This window comes from Lepus europaeus, chromosome 11 (genome assembly GCF_033115175.1).
Source record: "Lepus europaeus isolate LE1 chromosome 11, mLepTim1.pri, whole genome shotgun sequence".
Classification (NCBI taxonomy): Eukaryota; Metazoa; Chordata; class Mammalia; order Lagomorpha; family Leporidae; genus Lepus; species Lepus europaeus.
The window spans coordinates 24,705,681-24,718,268 of record NC_084837.1 but is presented as its reverse complement, the minus strand read 5'-3'; positions in this window follow the sequence as shown (position 1 = coordinate 24,718,268).

The window sequence follows — 12,588 nt, the reverse complement described above, 5'->3', positions numbered from 1 at the left end:
TGGGGTTTGAGTTCTGGCACCTCTACTTCCTACCAGCTTCCTGTTAATGCATTCTGGGAGGCAGCGGATGACAGCCTAAATATTTGAGTTCCTGCCACCCACGTGGGAGACTTGGATCAAGTTCCTGAATCCAGGATTCTGCCTTGCCCAGCTCTGGCTGTTGGGGGCATTTGGGGATGAACCAATGGGTGGAAGATTCTCTCCCCCCTTCTCTTTGTCTCTCAGCCTTGCAAATGAATAAAGAAACATATATATATATATTTCAGTTTGAAGAATAACTTAGGCAATGTAAATCATTCTAGAATCTTCCTAGCTCCAATGCTTTTAATAAAGTATATGGAAGACCTGGAAGAAGCTCCTGGCCTCTGGCTCCAGTCTGGCTCACCCTCTGTCACTGCATCCTTTTGGGAAGTGAACCAGCACATGGAGGAGCGATAGATTTCTCTCTCTCTAACTCTGCCTTTCAAATAAATAAATTTTTTTAAAGTTGATGGGAAAATGGAATTAAAAGTTTCTTTTGATACAAGATTTTTTGAAATACATATGAGGAGTATAAAATGTTCATGGAAAATTGTATATTGTGAAAAAATTTACTGCATTTCAAAATTTTTTGCAACAAGATAAATTTTATCTTTTAATTTCATGTTTTATCTGCCAATTTTTGAAGCACCTTTTATATATGTCTTGGTTGAGAATTTTAATACAGATAACTATATGCTACGTGTCTACCCCAATTAATGTTCCTAAAACTATAACAAGTCATGTGTTCCAGCAACATACCTCACATTCTGTCAGCGTTAATCCTTTCTGTCCCACAACTGATTTTTCACAAACCTTAGAAAGTTTTACCATTCCTTGGCAGTAGATCACATCTTGTTTTGTAGTATTTCTCTTAGGTTTGTTATACCATACGGCTGAGTGACACTGAGCAAGTGACCGTGCATGTCTGGTCCTCCTTAAAGTACAAAATGACTTCTGAGGTTTCTTTTCTACCTTGAGCAAGATAACCACTTTATTCATACACTGTCTGCAAAACCTGATTCCTTGAAGCCTGAGGCTCTTGAGAGACAAACTCTATTCTTTGTCGGGGAGACTTAGCACTGATTTTCACTTTTGTAAAACAAGTCTTTAGGCACCAACTAATGTCCTCATTTTTTTTTTTTAAAGATTTATTTATTTTTTTGGAAGAGTTACACAGAGTGAAAGAAAAGTCTTCCATCCGCTGCTTCACTCCCCAGATCGCCACAACGGCCAGCGCTGAGCTGATCTGAAGCCAGGAGCTTCTGGGTCTCACACACAGGTGCAGGGGCCCAGGCACTTGGGCCATCTTTCACTGCTTTCCCAGGCCATAGCAGAGAGCTGGATCACAAGAGAAGCAGCCGGCACTGTAGGTGGTAGCTTTACCCTGTATGCCACAGTGCCAGCCCCGTGTCATTCTTCTGAGATGAGCAGAGAGGAAAAATGCTGTAGCCATTGCCCTTACAGTCAGTACTTTGATTGTGTCACTACTAACACTGTCCCATCCTTCACAGCAGAGACCAGGATTTAATTCCACCATCTGTGTTCATGTGCTTCTGAGGGAGCCGACTCTGTTTTTGGTTATCACTGGGGGTTATAAGGATGCATGCTGATCCCGGCCATTGAATGACCGGGTTAATGGGCTTGTGATCTGATTGGCCCCAGTGAGATGCTGGGCATCACTTAAAAATGGGTATCAAAGAGAGAATTCTATTTCTTCTGGAGTTCAGCATTGAATTTTGTGGACAACCCAGTCAGAGGATTAAGCCAGCAAACAGGAGTGCAGAGAATCCCAGAAAAGCAAAGTCGAAGCCTGACATGGTGCATTTGTGCTACCTCTAGACATCTTTTTCTGAGGTAGTTTTCTGTACTACCTGTTTTGAATAAGGATTTTAGTTCCTTGAAATCTAAAGTATGAGTGTTGCTGTCTACTTCTCTGGAGTTTGTGAACCATGGTGTGATTTAGCTGAACCTATCTCAGTTCCATGTTTGTTGCATTATCTGAGTTGCCCCTCCTTCAGGCTGTGGGTTACTTCTCTCTGGTGTTCCAAGTCAGGAAATAAAAATGTTACGTGTGGTCGAAACTAATTCATGAACCAAATCAGACATTTCCTGCAAACATACTGGGTAATAAATGACTCTGGTTTGCCTTTTCAGGAACTTCTTTTTGCTCATAGTTTATTACACTAATATGTTCTGTAAGCATTAGAGACAGTCCTGGAAGCTGAAAGTGGTGTGTGTTGACATCAGTCTTTGAGCCTAGAAGAGGCTTGTTTGGCTTGTTTAAATCTTTTTGTATTTAGAGCAAATTTCTTATCATTTTAAACAGTAACTTGAGTCTTCTGAAAAGAGGAGCAGTGTAAGTTTGGAGGTGGTGAGGAGGAACCATTTTGCCATTCTGTCTCTGGAGAGGAAGGAGGAAAGGCTGAGGTATGTTTATGGTCTGGCATTTTTCTTAGTCTGATGTTTATTAATGTGGATTCTAGTTGAATAAACATTGCTTAATAGCCTGTAACTTGTGTAACATGAATTATTTTTAAGGGATTATTTTTGCATACTTGTCAACGTGATTGCTTTTTTGGATATGATTTTCTGCTCCTTGTGTGTGTGCACTGTCACCTTAGTGGTGGAGACGCCAAATGACTAAGAGTCAGTGATACAGTGCATGTAAAACTAGTTGTGCCCAGTGTTTATATGTGAGGTCACGTTGTGAAATAGCTTCAGCTTTCTGGTTGATTTTTTTTTAATTAATTAATTTATTATTTGACAGATAGAGTTAGAGAGACAGAAAGGTCTTCCTTCCGTTGGTTCACTCCCCAAATGGCTGCTATAGCTGGAGTTACGCCAATCCGAAACCAGGAGCCAGGTACTTCCTTCTGGTCTCCCATGTGAGTGCAGGGGCCCAAGCACTTGGGCCATCCTCCACTGCCTTCCTGGGCCACAGCAGAGAGCTGGACTGGAAGAGGAGCAGCCGGGACTAGAACCCAGCGCACATATGGGATGCCAGTGTAGCAGGTGCAGGATTAACCAAGTGAGCCACGGCGCCGGCCCCTCTGGTAGGTTTTTAATCAAAGGGAATATAAACTGCATAAAATGATGTCTTTTTTTTTTTTTTTAAGGGAAAGGGTTTATTGGGGAACACCCTACAGACCGGAGTGAAGGGGTGGCGAAGGGAAAGAGAGAGAGAGTATAAGAGAGAGAGAGAGGAGAGGAGCTAGCAAGGAGAGAAGATAGAGCAGAGAAGAGGAGAGCAGAGCCAAGAGAGAAGAGTCAAGAGCCAAGAGAGCACCTGTTCAGAACAGGCCCCTTTAAAACTTCGCCTGAGGGCGGGCAGGGAAGCAGGAGCAGCGAATCCTATTAGGATGGGGTTGGAGCCTGGCTCAGGTAGCTGGGCCATGTGGCCACCTGGCTACAACTGCACCAGTTTCCTAACATTCCCCCCTTTTGTTTTTTATAAAGCAGGGTTTGTACAGGACTATATTAGTCCCAAAAAGTCCAGGAGGGGTAGAGGGGCAATGATCTGTCTTTAGATCTACTTCCTGCTGGCATGGGGCGATGTCTCAGGCCGCTGTCTCCTGGGTAGGGAGCCGAGTATATCCTTGTAGCAGCATTTGGTTGACTGCCTGGTTGTTGAAGGCCTTTGTTCCATTATAACCTGCTGTAAACACTTAGACACTGTAGTATAAAAGACAGGGTGAGAATAGTAACCAGTGATCCAAAGAGTAGCATTAACCAGGTAATGAGAGGATTTCATAGAGGAGAGGAAATGGAGGGAGGTCTCTGGACCCTTGTGGGGACAGTTTAATGGATGTGGCTTAAAACTGATTCCAGCCAAGACTGGGAAAAAAGCCACTTAACTTTTACAGGTAGCAGGGTTTGTCTGTAGAGAAATTTTTTTTTTAATTAAACTTTTATTTAATGAATATAAATTTCCAAAGTACAGCTTATGGGTTACAATGGCTTCCCCCTCCCAAAACTTTCCTCCCACCCACAACCCTCCCCCCTCCCGCTCCCTCTCCCCTTCCTATCACATCATGATTCATTTTCAATTCTCTTTCTATACAAAAGATCAGTTTTGTATATATTAGGTAACGATTTCAACAGTTTGCCCCCATATAGCAACACAAAGTGAAAAAAAAAAAATACTGTTGGAGTACTAGTTATAGCTCCAAATAAAAGTGTACAGCACATTAAAGACAGAGATCCTACATAATATTTTTTTAAATTAATTAATTTTCTATGCCATTTCCAATTTAACACCAGTTTTTTTTTTCATTTCCAATTATCTTTATATACAGAAGATCGATTCAGTATGTAATTAGCAAAGATCTCATCAGTTTGTACCCACGCAGAAACACAAAGTGCAAAAATACTGTTTCAGTACTAGTTACAGCATCACTGCACATTAGACAACACATTAAGGACAGATCCCACATGGGATGTAAGTACACAGTGACTCCTGTTGCTGACTTAACAATTTGACACTCCTGTTCATGGTGTCAGTAATCTCCCTAGGCTCTAGTCATGAGTTGCCAGGGCTATGGAAGCCTTTAGAGTTCGCTGACTTTGATCTTGTTCCGATAGGGTCACAGTCAAAGTGGAAGTTCTCTCCTCCCTTCAGAGAAAGGTACCTCCTTCTTTGATGGCCCCGTTCTTTCCACTGGGATCTCACTCACAGAGATCTTTCATTTAGGTCTTCTTCTTTTTTTCTTTTCCATGGTATCTTGGCTTTCCATGCCTTCTGTAGAGAAATTTTGAACAATTATACAGCATTAAGTGGGGAAGAGGACCATCAGTACACACAGGATGGGAGTAGAGCCATTGGTGGAAGAGTAGAGGCTATGGTTACAAAGGAATGAGGCCCAAGTGGGCTAGATACAGAGGACCCAGTTGTTATTAGAGAACCTAAGAAAGGTGCTAAGCTACAAATAAGTTTTCTGATTGAGAGGCAAATAGAACCTGACAGAAGGGGCTTGATAATAATCAGGTGGGCTTTAAAGCCTTGTAAATTATGAGTCCCAGACTCATCTATCTCTTCATATAGCCTACATCCTAAGGGAGGTGTGAACCTCCTTGGGGAAGGCACCCTGTTGACTTCCATTACCTAGCTGGCCTGAGAGGAGAGCTGGCCAGGTAAAGGCAGGTGGCATCTCTAACAGGAAATTTGCAGCTCTGCCTGCAATGTTACTGACCATATTTGGTCATTTCCTCAGTTGCAGTGGTCACTTTGGAAGCTGGGCTGAGTGAAGGGCTTTTCAGCTTAGAGCCAATAAGATCTGTGGCTCTGACCTGAAAAAATGATGTCTTAATGTCACCCTTGGGTATGAGCTTGGAGAGAAAAGATGAACACACAAATGGGACCATGTGCTGCATTTTCCATTCATCTTTAGGGATGTCCTTTAATCTGATATTAGCCTACTTCGTGTTTTTGAAGTGGAAATTGGTAGTAGCTGTTTAAAAAATGACCTTAGTGAATTTAAAAATTGACAATCTTGTATCTAAAACTTGGGGAATTTTACCGGACATAAAATGGTGAAGTTTGGGAACCATTCATGTGGTTGGAGGTGAACAATTTTTCTTTTTTTAAAAAAGATTTATTTATTTATTTGAAAGACTTACACAGAGAGAGGAGAGGCAGAGAGAGAGGTGCTCCATGTGGTGGGTCACTTCCCAACTGGCCGCAACAGCCAGAGTTGTGCCCATCCAAAGCCAGGAGCTTCCTCCCAGTCTCCCACGTGGGTGCAGGGTCCCAAGGACTTGGGCCATCCTCCACTGCTTTCCCAGGCCATAGCAGAGAGCTGGATCGGAAGTGGAGTAGCAGAGACTCAAACCGGTGCCCATATGGGATGCCAGCACTGCAGGCAGCGGCTTCACCTGCTACGCCACAGCGCCAGCCCAAATGAACAATTTCCTAACTGCCTCGTGGAAGGCAGAAGCTGAGGATTCAAGGCTCCTCACAGTCAATTGATTTCTTTCTGTTTCATGTGTTTTTTAGTCACCACACTGTTATAAAGCTGTGTAGTTAAATAGAACAAATTTTTTAGCAAAACCAGCTATGGAAGTAAGAGGTCTGTCAGGTGGAAGTTTGCGTTTCTCTATCATTCAATGCTTTAGTAATCTCATTCTTCATGACTGTGTTAAGATAGAATCATCAAGGTGTGTGATTATCTTTGAATTTTAGTTAATATCAGTGACATTTCCCCCATACATACAGGAAGATCTGATTGAATCTGATACTTGGTGCTAAGAGGTAGAAAGACTAGTTGGGTATACACAAGTTCTGAAGTTCTATAGCTTTTTTTTTTTCCTACAGAAACTTCAGTACAAAATATGTAGCAACAAAGAGAAGTGTCCCAAGTCCATATCAGCCTTGTGGCACAGTGGCAACCTAATGAACTTTTGCTGAAAGTTTTTTCCTTCAACTTTATCACAGATTGGCCACCAAAGAAAGCCCCATTTGCCCTAGTTATCCAACTTTGCTGGAAAAACAACTTTCAATAGACTCTTTTCTATTTAATTTCACTAATAACACTCACTTTCATGTATTTACCTTATCTTTAAATTTAGGCATTTTAAAAACACTATTCGTGTGTATGAGTTTTTCCAAGGCTTTCATGATTTATCTCATCTGAATCTAACAACAACGAGAATAAGTGGTTCGGAAGGGCAGATGATTTTTCTTACCATCATTATTTTGTGAGATGACTGCTTGAGGTAATACCACAAGTAAGTGGTAGAGTTAAGACTTAAACCTAGGACTGTTGAATTTGGCAGAGTTGAGTGTTTCTCAAATTATCTTTTGTGAAACATCAATTCCACAGGTATTAAGGAAGAAGATCTTCATAGTCAAATGAGTTTGGGAAAACATGTCTGTAGTACGACCCAGGTGAATGTTTGCAGTATGGACGTCTTCCTCAAGCAGCAAGATCACCTTTGGTCAACCTGATAGCTTCCAAACATATTTGAATATTGACCCTCTTTTAAATGTGGCACCCTCTAAACAGTCCCAGAGGTAAGTGTTTTCTTACAGTACATTTTGTGGAAAATGTTAGTATACTTATATACCCTGCTACCCTCTTTTTTTTTTTTTTTTTTTTGAAAGGCAGCATGATGGAGGTGAGGCGGGGAGGAGAGAAGATAGGGAATGCTAGATCTTCCATCTGCCGGTTCACTTCACAGATAATTGTAATAGCTCGGGTTGGCCCAGGCTGAAGCTAGAATCTAGAAACTCCATCTGAGTCTGGCTTGTGGGTGGCTGGATCCCAGGCACATTAGCAAGAACCTGGATTGGAAGCAGAGGTCGGGCCTCACGTGCTGCACCACAACCCTGCCCCTGTATGGGACTTCTTTCTATGATACTTTGTAATTTAAGGTTCTTACTGTTGAATGCTAGCTTCCTGAAAATATGTTGAAATAACTCTACCGACCAAGCAAAGCTGCATTTATTGCTGGTATGATTGGGGTGAACGCTACATAGATAGAATCTTGGTAGCATCTTAGAGGGAAAGCAAAAGCAGGATATTTGGATTCTTTTGATTAGCAGGCTTGTTTATGACTGGACAAATTTGAGGTTAGGGTTTTTAAGTGGATTTTAAAAAGTGAATAGCATGCAGTGCTATCCTTTCTACATTGAAAAGAGTTTATGAGAGGGCTTCATCTTATAATTCCATTTTCCTTGAACGTTTTGAAGCTCCCTGGTATACTTTGAGCATAAGTTCAATATTCACATAAATGAGGAAGTTCTTGAAGAGAACAATAAAGTTATTTTAACTTGAGCCTCCTGGGCATGTTTCCTAGGGTATTAATGCTTTTTGAATGAAGACAGCTAAATAGTAAAATTTGTTCATGTTGACAAGGTGTGTAGATACTGATGGTTTCAGATCTCAGTATTCCCACCCCCCCACCCCCCCCCCCCCCCAGGATCTAATATGAAGTAGATATTTGGTCTGTGTCCTCTGACACAGATTTCCTAAAACCCTAGTAATTTCCTTAGCGAATGAGAGGAAAATCTTTTGTTGGACTATTTGGCCTTATTCCAGTTTCTTGGTCCAAGAGTGGGATTTCTGGAGTGAGTGATAAGGTGGTTTTTATGTGCTAATGAGATGAGGGGTGGCTGAAGGCTCTTGGCTAGCTTTGGGTTGGGGCTCCAAGGTCTAACTAACAGATTTGAACTTTAGCCCTGTCCAATCTCGTAAGACAATAAAGGAGCTAGAGTTATTTCACCAGTGCCAACTATTTAGTCAATCGGATCTATGTAATGGAACCTCCATTAAATTCTAACAAGGATTTGGAGAGTTGGTTCGTCCACACGTGGAGGTGGTGTGGTCAAAGAGGACATGGACACTCCCTCCTTCCCCCTTGCCTTGCCCCTTGCATCCCATCTGTTTAGCTGTTCTCAGGTTACATTCTTTATAAGAAATCAGTGATTGTAATTAGATGGTTTTCCTCAGTTCTGTGAGTGTTCTAGCAGATTGTCAGACCTGAGGAGGAGCTCTTGGGAACCCTCGATTTGTACCTGTGGGAGGTACAAGAGGCCTGGATTTACAATTGGTATTTGAAGTGTGGGAGAGTGGGGTGGCCCATCTTGGGGGCTGAGTTCTTATTTCTGGGGTCTGCACTAACTCTGTCCAGATTAAATTGTAGGACACCTACTTGATGCTCATAGGGAATCGGAGAATTCCTTGGTGTGGAAAACTCCGATATCTGGTGCCAAGAGCATCATGAATACAGTTTTTTCTTTTTACTTTGTTACTGTCATTCTTTAGCTTGGGCTGAAGGAGTCACTGCTGGGCATGAGGTCATTGCAACTCTTCAGGACTGTTTATGGAATCACCATCTTATTCCTGTTTTCCCAGATGGTTGCTTCAACAGCTGTGTTAGGTTTTTCTGCTCTTTTTATTGGATGACCCATTATTGGATAGCATGATAGGACAGTAGTTGGACAGCACAATTTGAAACTTGTGTTGACCCTTTGAACCCCTGAAAGAGACAAATACTAAGTGAAGGATTATGATCGAGAGCTTGTAATCCTCTAAACCATGAGCCAGGAAGGTCCAAACTGATCCAGAAGCTCAGATTTCATCTGCAGGGTGCTGGGTGTACCTCACCAGCTCTGAGATTATTACCAAATAACTCCATTATGTGCTTTTTGTTGTTGTTGTTAGTCTATGGATGTCTTGCGTGATATTAAAGATGTGGGCAAGGTCTGCAGGGGTATAAGCACGTGATGTCCTCCCAGAACAGTGCGTGCTGCTTCTGAAGACAGTAGCATCATAACTAATGGGCTCTGTCTCAGTACCCCGAACCTCTTGGCAAGGAGAGGGGTTCTAGCCCCTGTGGCATTGCCCAGCTCTTCTGCTCTTTGAACTATAGCATGCAAGGGGGCTCCTTACCTCTCGGCAGCTCATAAAGTGAGATGAAGAGGCTTGGAGAGAGAAGAAGGCTGTCCTGGGGCCGGCACTGTGGCATGGTGGGCTAAGCCGCCGCCTGCGGTGCTCACATCCCATATGGGCGCTGGTTCGAGTCCTGGCTGCTCCATTTCCGATCCAGCTCTCTGCTATGGCCTGGGAAAGCAATTGAAAATGGCCCTTGGGCCCCTGCACCTGTATGGGAGACCCAGAAGAAACACCTTGCTACTGGCTTCGGATCAGTCCAGTTCTGGCCATTGTGGCTATCTGGGGAGTGAACAAGCAGATGGAAGACCTCTCTCTCTGTCTCGCTCTAACTCTACCTCTCAAAAAAAAAAAAAAAAAAAAAAGCCATCCTGACTGAATTCCATTGCAGTGGTTACTCCTCCAGTTCCAAATCAGTGCCCACTTTTTCTGCTTTTGTTAAATTAGCTAATCTCTTTTTCCAAGATGGGGGTCAATGAATGAACCAGAAGTTGATACCAGCGGTTTTCCTGAAGGCAGGTAACAAACTGTCCAGTTTGCAGGTAGTGGCTTTTTTGTTAGAAATCCAATCATCGGCGGCCACCTGGTCATCTAGTGTGGGTCAAAGTACCCTATAGGAGTTGTCAAGTACTTTTGCTATGTTGTGATGTTGGGTGGAGGGAGCATTTATAGAGTGGTCTGGCTTCAGGCAATGAAACGTATAGTGTCAAGATCATTAATTAGCTAGCCTTAAAATTATCTTTCAAACTGGATAAAATGAGACAAGCCTCCAACTGCGCGCCATCTGCTCCCTTGTTCTGTTCCATGCTCTTAGTTACCAAAGCTAACGCCCACCACAGATCCCGAGCACGGGTGGAGATAGGAGCCTCCTTTTCTAGCTGTGATAGGAGATTGTGGGCTTCTGGCTACCTTTGTGTTGCATGCCACTTAAAAGGTCACCTGATACCATGCCGGAGTCCAGTTACCCAGCAGTTGAGCTGATCTTGTTACAAGAGAATGAATTGACAGAAGCTGAAACCGTGCATGGTCCCCAGACTCCGTGTGAGTGTGTGCTTTCGTCAGTTCACGAGGGAGTTGTCTCTTCCAGGAGGCTCTTTTGGTTTTCGATTGTATGTAGTTTGCTTAGGAGGATTTTGAGGGAAGGTTGCTTCTTTCTGTTTGTGTTAATACTACATATAGTGTACGTGCTCCTTGCACTGTGTGGTCCTGTTGGCTGGTAGCGTGTGGAGTCTAGAACAGTATTATCCCTAGACGTGTGGGCAGGCCTGAGACTGAGAAGGTAAGCGTTAGTCAAGGGGTCGTTAAAGCCAGTGAGAATATCTTAGATCATAAGAATTTTTTTGAGTCTCTGAGATCTTTGCTAAATTGTTTTAGAGTTTCATTTATTATTCTTTTCCTGGATATTGGGGGCAACACAAATATAAATAATCTGTGAAAGTGACAGTGCTTTTCCAAAGTACCAGAAAAAAATTGGTTTCACTGGAGAGAGAGTTTTGGATGACTCATGTTGGGAACATGACATCAGGAGATATTTCTGGGGTGGCTATTGTGGTGTACTGTGTTAAGTCTCCATTTGGGTTGCCCGTACCCCATATTGAAGGGTTTGGGATCAAGTCCCAGCTGTGCTTCCAATCCGGCTTTTTGTTAATTTGCATCCTGGGAGACAGCAGGTACTTGGGTGCCTGCCACCCATGTGGGAGACTGGATGGAGTTCCTGGCTCCTCACTTCAGCCTAGCTCAACCCTGGCTATTTCAGGTATTTAGAGAGTGAAGCAGTAGATGAAAGATCGCCCTGCTGCTCTGCCTTTCAAATAATTTTTTTTAAAATTTATATATATATATATTTTTGACCGGCAGAGTTAGACAGTGAGAGAGAGAGACAGAGAGAAAGGTCTTCCTTTCATTGGTTCACCCCCCAAATGGCTGCTACGACCAGTGCGCTGCGCTGATCCGAAGCCAGGAGCCAGGTGCTTCCTCCTGGTCTCCCATGCGGGTGCAGGGCCCAAGGACCTGGGCCATCCTCCACTGCCTTCCCAGGCCACAGCAGAGAGCTGGACTGGAAGAGGAGCAACTGGGAAAGAACAGTCACCCCAACTGGGACTAGAACCTGGGGTGCTGGCACCATGGGCGAAGGATTAGCCTAGTGAGCCGCAGCACCAGCCTCAAATAAATTTTAAAAAATAATTTAAAAAAAGAATAAAAACTAAGAAAACATACATAAGAAAAATTCTTAATTTTGCTGTAGAGCCATCACTCCCTGGTAAAGGAAAGCTTTGTTCTACCCTGAAAATAAGCAATGACCAGGACCTATTAAGAACTAGGCTGGACATGAGCCTAGGATGACCAGTATTTTCTTCTACCAAAGAATGTAATTCTGACATTCACTGTGATTGCTAACACATTTGCAGTTACTTCTACTACCTTATGTTTTGTGAGTTTCCTGCTTTTTCTCTATGTACTTTCTCCCTTTTGGTTTAATGGAGAAATCTGTTCTTTCATTAAAAAAGTTTTTAAAATATTTCTTTTGTTTATTTGAAAGGCAGAGTTACAGAGAGCGAGATCTTCCATCTTCCAGTTGCTTGTTGACTCACCAAATGGCCACAATGGCCAGGGCTGGGCCAAGCTGAAGCCAGGTGCCTGGAAGTTCATCCAGGTCTCCTATGTGGGTATCCGGGGCCCAAGAACATGGCCATCTTTTGTTGCTTTCCGAGCTGCATTAATGGGGAGCTGGCTGGGAAGTGGAGCAGCCAGGGCCTGAACTGGTGCCTATATGGGATGCCAGCATTTCAAGCGGTAATGTAACTTGCTGTGCCACAACACTGGCCCCTAAAACTTATTTTTAGTTACATTTTCCTCTTCTATTAAAAATGACACTATTGTATTTTAGCTCTCTGTACTTGAGCTCTAGTTAGTGATGTGGAAATGTGAGAAATGTAGCATTAGGTGATTTCATTGTTGTGTGACATCACTGGGTACTTACCTACTGCACACTTGGGCTATTTAGTGTAACTTATTGTTATCTGTGCTGCAAACCTGTATGTAGCATGTTACTACACTGAATACTATTGGGGATTGTAATACACAGGTAAATGTTTGTGTATCTACACATAAAAAAGTACAGTAAAAATGCAGATAAAAGATAAGAAGGGGCTGACATTGTGGCTTAGTGGGTAAAGCA